General features: G+C 42.1%; 1 long non-coding RNA gene across 1 annotated transcript; it reads right to left on the bottom strand.

The window, feature by feature from the left end:
• Positions 1–208: 208 nt before the first annotated feature.
• Positions 209–978, bottom strand: LOC114551759 (uncharacterized). The gene is made up of 3 exons (XR_003691992.1): positions 899–978; positions 379–552; positions 209–292 (listed from the first exon to the last, which is right to left on the bottom strand). It is a non-coding gene; the product is annotated as an uncharacterized LOC114551759 (long non-coding RNA).
• Positions 979–9,594: the final 8,616 nt, after the last annotated feature.

The following is a 9,594-nucleotide window of genomic DNA, read 5'->3' as shown; positions in this document are numbered from 1 at the left end:
ACATCAGTGAATGCCACAGGATACACCTTTGCCATCTTTCTTGCGATTTCACTGAGGTGTTGGGCATATTGTTAAGATTTCACTGACAATCAGCCGTATCATTTCAAGTCTCTCACTCTTTGTTGGCAACTTCCTTCTTCTAATTTTCTGATGAGCTCAGATGGCAACTTCTTCCAAGGAATTTCAAAATTGAAATGCCAGCTGTTGTCGACAAGGTGTGCAGCCCATACTTGAACTAGATGTTGACCTTGGTGAATTTGAACTTGCTGAGCTGTAGCCACCTGAAAGGTACCTTTATATGGAGACAAAAAGAACACCAGAAAAAGCATATATCACATTTTCTTAATATTAAAAGTTGCATTATGTACAAACACATACTTGTGGTTTTAACTTGCTTCCACTGGCTTCAGGACATGAAGAAGGTCACTCTCTTGAATGTAGTTTAAGTCTTCAAGGTCGTGAACTCTTAATTCTTGAAGAGCCTCAAGAAAAGGGTCAAGTTCCCTTAGTTTTGGGAGCGTTGAGGTAATGAAAGAGGAAATATCACTCCGTCTATCCATAACCATACAGGAGAGAAGAGACACATTGATAGTTTTCTTTACTCTGTATCAACAACGCTGTGTTTCAGTGAAATTACTCTTGTCCCAAAAACCTTGTACTCAGGCAATGGATAATAATCCAATTTGAGCTCTCCTTTCATTACACTTCATGGTCTGCCTTGCCTCTTTCACTTCATAAAGTCCAAATTCTGTTAAATATGACACATTATGGAGGTGTAACAATAAAGTACACATGCTTCTCCTCCTTCACCAGTATAAGCAGAATTTGTCCAAATTCGGCTGACTCATGTTAGGTTTTAAAAAGTTAAAACGATGCTGATGTTTTGAAAACAATGTACCTTTGGTTCAGATGCATTCTGTGACGACCTGCAATTATCACCAGGTTTCACCACCTGTGTAAACTGGGAAACATACTGACACACTGATTCGTTGCCGGATGGCGCGTCAATAACATAGGAGGAAGTAGATTATTTCGGGTTTTATACAGAGCTAACGTAGTATTTAGGTTCACCAGGTCCATGAATTTCAGTGTGTTTGACTTAAGAAATAAAGAATTAGTATGATAATTGAAGCCAACATTATTCACAATTCGTATAGCTCTTTTCTGAACTGTGCACACTGTCTGTAGAGTGGTTTTACAGGCATTGCCCCAAATCTCAACACAGTATGTTAAATATGGTAGTATCAGCGTGCTGTAGAGAGTGCTCATAGATCTATAATTTAGGAAGTGTCTGACTTTACTCAACACCCCAATGCTTCTGGAGATTTTGGATCTTACATGGTTTACTTGTGATTTCCAACTGATTTTATGGTCAATTATTACCCCTAGAAAGGTGTGTTCATAAACTCTCTCTAACTCTTCTGTTTCTATCCTTAAGCTTACATGAGTTGTTAAATGTGTTTTGCGATTTCCAAAAATCATAAACTTTGTTTTTTCAAATTTAAAGATAACTTGTTTACATCAAACCACAGTTTCAATTTACCTAGTTCTACTGTCACTTTGTCCATTAGCTTTTGTAAACAGTGGTCTGTAAAGAAAATGTTAGTATCGTCTGCAAAATGACATATTTCAATATATTGGACACGTTACAAATATCATTTATATACATAATGAATAATTTTGGTCCAATTATCGAACCCTGTGGCACGCCACACGTGATGTTAACTAAGTTGGACATGGCATTTCCCACTTGTACATACTGTCTCCTATTTTTGATGTAACTCTTCAGCCATTCCAGACCTACACCTCTGATTCCAAACCTTTCCATTTTTTCCAACATAATATCATGGTCTATGGTATCAAATGCTTTCCTGAGGTCTACGAACACTCCCACTGCAAACTTCTTATCATCAACTGCACCTGTTTCCGAGTATGATCTGACCTGAGCACTTGTCCAAAGGTCCCCTGTAGCAACAGAGTGAGGAGCTGCTCCTGCCGTTGAAACTCACGGACCAGGCAGTCGACCAGGTAGTGAGAAGAAATAGACACTCCACACCAGCCGTCAGCATCGGAGTAGCCACCGAATGGAGCCGGAGTGTCTGCCTGTCTGAGAAGCCCAGTGATGGTTCGCTGGCTGTAAACTCCTGCCTCAGCATCCCTGACGTTCTGCACACTGAGCAGGTAGGCCAGGTGGGCTTTCTCATATTTCAGGTGGAGTGCCTCCGTCAGCTGCTTAGCCATGTCCTCCGGTGATCTGCCGCTGCACCTCATCTCATCCATTACAGATTTGCAGATGGCCTTTTTGTGGGTAAGGAAGGCCTGAAAAATGTTGCTGAAGCGCTCTGGTAGCTTCTCCAGCCACTGGGGCTTGTCAGCATGCCAGTACGTCCTACAGGCCTTGCAGGTGAGCCGTGAGGCTAAAATATAGTACTGGCCGCGGGTGCCAATGATAACCCTTGGCCTTCCAACGGCGGAAGATGCTACCTGAGGGTTGGGACAATCATGAAGGCAGGGCAAGATGTAATTGTTCGAAAAATTACGAACAGGACGTGACCCGGCCACAGCCACAACACCTCCAGGTCAGTCTTCATCCAAATTTTCTGCTGGTGGGAGCAGTTCCACTGCGCTACATCCTGAGCATAGCCAGGGACAGAGGCTGCAGGCTGCTGTGGGACATCTAAAGGGACAGACGGTTGTAGGATACTCGTAGGGTACAGATTTGATCATTGGCAAATTATCAAAGATGTTTTATCAATATTAATAAAGTTATGAATATGGTTATTAATAACTTTATCAAATCGACAATCAATCAAAACAGGGCACCACCCTGCAAGTCAGGGACCAATAATCAAACTGTGGAACAGTCTCATTTCTGTGGTAATCCTTCAAAGGAAACAAAGGAAGGGGTGATTTCAAGCACGGACCTGTTCAGCCAGCAATTATTACAACAAGTACACAAATAATCACAAGCAACTGCTAATTAAGTATAATAAGATTTATTAACGTCACAATTATCAGTAGCTAATCAATAATCCTTCAATAATAAACTTATTTACCCTTTTACAATATCACAACCAAAAATAAAAGCAAAAACAAAAGCAGCATGTGTCATGGATACGTCTGTGTCTGTGTTTCTGTGTGTGTGTGTGAGAGAGAATGAGTGAAAGTGGAGGGGGCGGTGTCGAAATGTAGTTCTAACACAAAAACAACTACCAAAATGGCCACTCCTGTGAGCTGCACAAAACTATTTAGTCTCAAGAGGGCGGTAGTGGTGCTGGGTGCACAAGGAGGGGTTAAAAGGCTGAGGGGGTTGCTAGGCAACGCGCACGCTTAGCCCGTGTGTTAGTTCATGCGTTAGCTCTGCCCAAACGTTATGCCGATGCCACGTGGCTAAGCTAGCAGTGTTAGCTCGGGAGCTACATGGCTAGCTTGTGTCCGTGTGTGTGTGTGTGTGTTAAAAGTAAAAGAAGAAAGGTTAGAAGGGAGAAGGAGACACTCTGATCTTAGTTATCGATAATGACCAGCCCCCCTCAGCCACTCAGGTCTGGACCACACGTGTAGTTAGGACTCTGAGACTAACATTCAAATTATGTTTAGAGAAAGAGAAGGGGGTTATGCCTTTGAGGCGATCTTAATTGGAAACAACCTACCTGTAACACAGTAATGAAAAGCAGGTGCATTTCTGTCTGTGGCGTGAAGTTATGGAACGCATTGCCAAGGGAATTAAAACATATTGGGAACGTTTTTAAATTTAAAAAAGGGTTTAAAGACATGATACTAGATAAGTATAGAAATTGAGTATTATTGTGTATGAAGGTGGATAATCATGTTGTTGATGATAAACATCATTACCATTATGGTTGTCATCATTAATTATGATATTAATTACCTTAAGATGGGAATTGTATATATAAGCACTGACCCTTAATGGGTATATGTATGTATGTATGTATGTATGTTTGTGGGTATGTATGTATGTATGTATGTATGTAAGTAGATGTAGGCATGTTTTTCATTTGTTTTAAAAATGTGACAAGGTGGGGGGGTTATATATAAGCTGAAGCTTCTGACCCTACCCTTTGGTTATGACCAATAAATTCATTCATTCAAAGTGGTGCTGTCTTCCGGTACAATGTCTTCCTATGCCATAATGAATGAGAACTGGATGATCTTGAGCTGGGTGATGCTGCAGTCGGAGTGCGATCAGTCCCTCTATCCTCTGTATGAGGGGCTGTCTCGGCGCTACACTGCAGCTGGAGTGAGGAAGGCAAGCTACCAGCGGGTTGACAGGTATAAAGATAAGTTTAAATTAAATTAAATTTATATACCTGTTTATGTTGTTTTGTTTATTGTTGTCTTCATGTCCGTTTTTTATTACTAAATTTTCAGCTTATTATGTAATCTGACTCTCCTTGTTAATAGTTAATATAAATAACAAAACCCACAAATTATATAGTAAACTTACAGTATATCCTTTTAACCTGTAAATATAATAAGAGACACTGTGTACAAAACATATTGTAGTGGCTCTGTTGAAATTCATTTTCAATGTTTTATGGACTGCTGTGCTGCCTTCAAGGTCCTGGACCCTGGTCATCAGGAGCAGCTGCTGTGGGACTGCTGGAGGACATCAGAGGCCACCGTGGCGGGCGACCTCTGGCAACCTCGCCAACAACAGTGCCTCGAGGAGCAAGTTTAACAAAGACATTGTCATCAAGTTAGACTTGTTTCACTGCATGAGGCGCTTTACCAGGGAGTGTGTGTCTGAACATCACCCTCTGTTCAGCTCCTTCTGCCAGTTCCTCTCTGCAGCATTTGTTGTGGTGGACCAGAGGGATCTACAAAGGCTCACAGAGGCATACACCTTCTGTGGAATCTCTCCTGCAAATCCGACAAAGCAGCAAATAAGAGAGCACTGCAGGACAAAGGTGCCACAGCTCAACTACATCAAGGGTGCAGGAGCCGCTGTACCTGTTTGGATTCCAGTGAGAGGCACCTCTCAGCAGGAGGGCTTTCACTTTCACCAAGCCCAGTGGGTGACAGGCAACCGGGTGTCCTGTGAACTTTTCCAGGCCCAGGCAATGACTGGAGTGGTGCGGTGGAACTTCCAGAGGCTGGTGGACCTGAAACAGCCTGGTGTGGAGCTGCCAGCTGTGTTCGACCCTCTGTTAATTTCAGGACTGAACACAGCCTCTGTCAAGGTGACAGGCCAAGCAAAATATCCCAGGCTGCAAAATACAAACAGGGACACAGGGGAGAGATTTGGACTGCAGTTTGTGGAGCCAGGTTGTCGTCCTGTTGTGTTGAACTGGGACAAGCACAAGGTACAGCCCAACATCCCAGCTGCTGTAGCCATGGAGACAGAGGATCACTGCCCTGCTGCTGTGGTGGGCACAGACTCTCAGGTAATCCAGACTTAACACTCACTGTCAATCACTGACCGTCCAACTGACTGACTAACGGTACAGATCCATTTGTCCATGCAACGCTTCTGTCGCGCCGGCCCCCACTCTATTCCTATGGGTGACGTCAAGCGACTTCAATGCGCACGCAAAGCATTCTGGGAAGGCAGCGCCACGTTTGAGAAAATTATGCGCGTCAAACAGCTGGCCGATGCCCAGCTTTATGCAAATTAATCTGTTGAACGCAACGCGACTATCCAATAGAAGTACAGCACAGAGGAGACGGGGAGAACGTGGGATCCTTTTTCTGCTAGACGTTGCAAAAATGCTGTAAATTTAGGAACGCTATCAACGTACAAACAAGGGGAGGCGTCATGACACCACCCGACAGTCGTGTCGCAAAAGTGGATCTGTACCATCAATCACTATATTTGATGTTATATTTCAGGAGACCAGTGATGAGTCAGTTGGAGCAGTGCCCATCCTATCTTGGTATTCCATTTACCCACCTACCATCCTCATACAGACCTCACAGTATAAAACAGGCCTGATAACATTGAATAAGGAATAACTTAGTGTATCCAAAGTTTAAAAACTATGGGGGAATATAATATACGATAAATGTAACAAATGAGGGATCCAACATGGCGGCGAGCTAGGTAGACGTACGACGCAATGCTCCTACCACAAACTCTCCAGGACAACTAGCTGACTGAATATTATCCGAGTTTAGCCGTGACCACAAAGACTGTTGTTTCGTCATGGCAAATCGAAGAACCACAAAGGAAAATATGGATAAAATTGAGGTAACTCCTGACGGGAACGAAGCTAGCGGTAAGCCAGTGGGAGCTGTTAGCGTGATCAACGAAGAGGATAATGAGGTAATGAAGGCTATCGCTGACATGAAGACCTTTTTCTCTTCAAAATTCGAAGGTGTCCTGAATGCTATTCAAGAGATAAAAAGTGACATTTCCGAATTTGGGGCAGAATGTCAGAATCGGAGCACCGAATTAGCGAAACTTAGGGATGCACCGATCCGACTTTTTCAGTCCCGATACTGATACCGATGCCAGGGCTTTGTGTATCTGTCGATACCCGATACCGATCCGATACCGTTGCTGAATTAATAATAAACGGTTTACCTTCCACCTTATACCTTCCTTCTACCATATGGAAGAGACTAAAGGCACCAGACCTTCCTAACTAAACATTACTTTCCTAACTAAGACAAAATAACATAGATGTAATGTATTGAATTCTTATTTATTTGTTATTTAAAAACAACTGTGCATTCAAATCGAAAATATAATGTAATCAAACTTCTTAAAATAAATTTAAATAAATAATAATGGGCCACCTTTATATAGGTTTATAATGGCTTATTCTACTGTCAGGGGTACATAGAATATCTCAAAAACATGTTAATGTCATCATGTTTACTAAAAGCTTTTATTACTAAAGGGTTTGGCTCCACGACATTATACAATAACTTTATATGAAGGAGAATCCATGAAACAGTTACAGAAGCTAAACTATTTGTATTGTGCAAACTGGAAAGTAGTAAAATAAACTCAAATCGAATGAATAGCCTACACATACTAACAACTTTAACATTGTTTCCCTTTCAAAACTAAATAGTTGTAAGCTAGTACTGTATAACCACTACCTTGGCCACAGGTAAGGTAGGTTGTAGTGTGGTTGTAGTGGGCGACTGAACGTAGCTCCGCTGTCAGTCTCCTTCACTGTTTGAATAACGTTAGCAGGTTGGAGGACGTATTTCAGCGAGGCGAGACATCTTTAATCCAGAGTTTTAATAATTGCTCTGAACCCGTCTTTCTCAACGGTCTGTAGCGGGACTGGAGGTGGATTGCGTTCATAATGTTGCTCCGCTGCATGCTTGAAGTGACAGATCTAACGTTAGCACGGCCGAGTAACGTTAGAGCGACGGGCAACAACAGCGGCTAAATTATGTCCGAATTGTTAGAAACAAAGACTTGGGAACAACAGACGGCTCCTCTCTTGAGCACACGTTGTTCTGGTGTATCTCCGGTCTTTCTTCATCCTCTAGCTAAATTTCTTCTCGGTTCTTGAATGTGCAGTAGCGACCAGAGCCTCTCCCAGTCTAACAGACTGTTATGCTACCTGGCTAGCTAGGCTAGCAGCTGTAATGTTACCCAGCATGCCATTCGGTGGTGTAGCTACATTTGTAAATGTAAAATTATTAGTGTTAGAAACTGTTTGTCTCAAATTGTTATATGCTATGGTGTTTTATCCTTTTAAAGAGAGTTAGTTGTGGGTTATTAATTGTTGTGTTATGAAGTTACTACCATGAGTGAGAAGGATACGCAGTTAACAGGGGTCCCAGTGCTGTTATGGAGTGAAAAAAAAAAAAAAAAACTGGATCGCCCGTGGATCTGTTAATTTTTCCGATCCAGCTATTTTGTCAATATCGGGGACGATACCCGATCCAAATATCGGATCGGTGCACCCCTACTGAGGATAATGTGGAAAAGTTACAGAAAACTGTTAAAGTTCTGGAACGTCGACTAGCAACGTTCACCTCTGATTTGGATGACTTAGAGAACCGCAACCGTCGTTGCAATCTCCGTTTAATCAACCTGCCTGAAAAAGCGGAAGGGAAAGATGCGGCAAACTTTTTGGAAAAGTGGCTGCCTGATGTGTTCGGAGCCCGGTAGTCATCGAAAGAGCACACAGAATCGGCAAGCCACTGACAAAGCCGCAACAGCACCCGCAAATCCTGATCATGAAATTCCTCAATTTCCGCGACCGACAGAGAGTGATTCAAGCCGCCAGGGAGATGGGAACAGTGAAGTATGGGGAACACAAAGTGATGTTTTTCCATGACTTCTCAGTAGCGGTGAGGAAACAACGAAAAGGAATTCGATGAGGTGAAGAAGCGTCTCCAGACACTGAACATCTCATACAGATTTGTTTATCCAGCCAAACTGAGCCTGCTGTGTAAGGGACAGTGGAAGATCTGCGAGACGGCAGGAGACGTACAGAAATGCATACAGAAATTCGAAAAAGCGCCAGGAGACGACATAATTATTTATTTAACTAAACTTAAAGATTCAATACCCACTCTTAATAATTTGATTAATGACTTTGGAATGTTTTCAGGATATAAAGTTAACAAATCAAAGTCATCTATACTTTTTCTTAATGAGCGAAAAAGGCTGAATCCAACAGTTCAACATCCCTATAAAACCTCTATTGATGGATTTAGATATTTGGGAATCAAAGATACTCCACGGGTGGAGGATCTGATTGCATCCAACTACACTCCCCTGATAGCTCAAGTTAATGAAAGCTTAAACAGATGGATGTCTCTCCCTCTCACCACCATCGGAAGGGTGAACACCATTAAAATGAATATACTCCCTAGATTTCTATATTTGTTTCAATCAATCCCCCTAACTCCTCCTCCTTCCTTTTTTTTTTCAAATATAAAGAAGACATTTGTTAAATTCATTTGGAACAAGAAACGCTCCAGGTTTAAACTTTATCGCTTCTGTACCTTCCATTCGAAAGAGGGGGTTACATCTCCCTAATCTTTTATGGTATTTTAAGGCAGCTCAACTGAGAGCCGCATGTTTTATTTTATTTTTTATTTAACCTTTATTTAACCAGGAAGAAACTCATTGAGATTAAAAATCTCTTTTTCAAGAGTGTCCTGGCCAAGGCAGGCAGCAGTACAACCACACATACAGTACATGCAAATACAAAATACACAAAAACACTAAGAACATAAAACAACTGAAACAGCAAATCCCTCAAAGTCAACCACAATCTTAACCAAATCAGGTAAAACATCTACAGCCAGATGTGACTGCCTCCAAGTCAAACAACATCCTCTTAAAAGCGACCAATGAAACTAGTTCAGTAAGTTTCATAGATTTCTGTAACTTGTTCCATGCAGAGGGAGCAGCAAACTTAAAGGCCTTTTTCCCCAGCTCAGTTCTAACCTTTGGAACAGACAGAATGAAAAGTCCCGGTACTGTTTACATTGATATAGGTCAGAAGGTAGGATGGAAGGAGACCTAAAATAGCTTTGTATATGAGAGTATGCCAGTGTTGAAGTCTCCGTATTGATAAAGGAGGCCATCCAACACGTTCATATAGTTCACAGTGGTGAGTGAGGGCTTTCATACCAGTGATGAACCTCAGAGCT

Source organism: Perca flavescens, unplaced genomic scaffold (assembly GCF_004354835.1).
Source record: "Perca flavescens isolate YP-PL-M2 unplaced genomic scaffold, PFLA_1.0 EPR50_1.1_unplaced_scaf_5, whole genome shotgun sequence".
In the NCBI taxonomy this organism is placed as follows: domain Eukaryota; kingdom Metazoa; phylum Chordata; class Actinopteri; order Perciformes; family Percidae; genus Perca; species Perca flavescens.
This window is presented reverse-complemented; position numbering and strand designations above follow the sequence as displayed.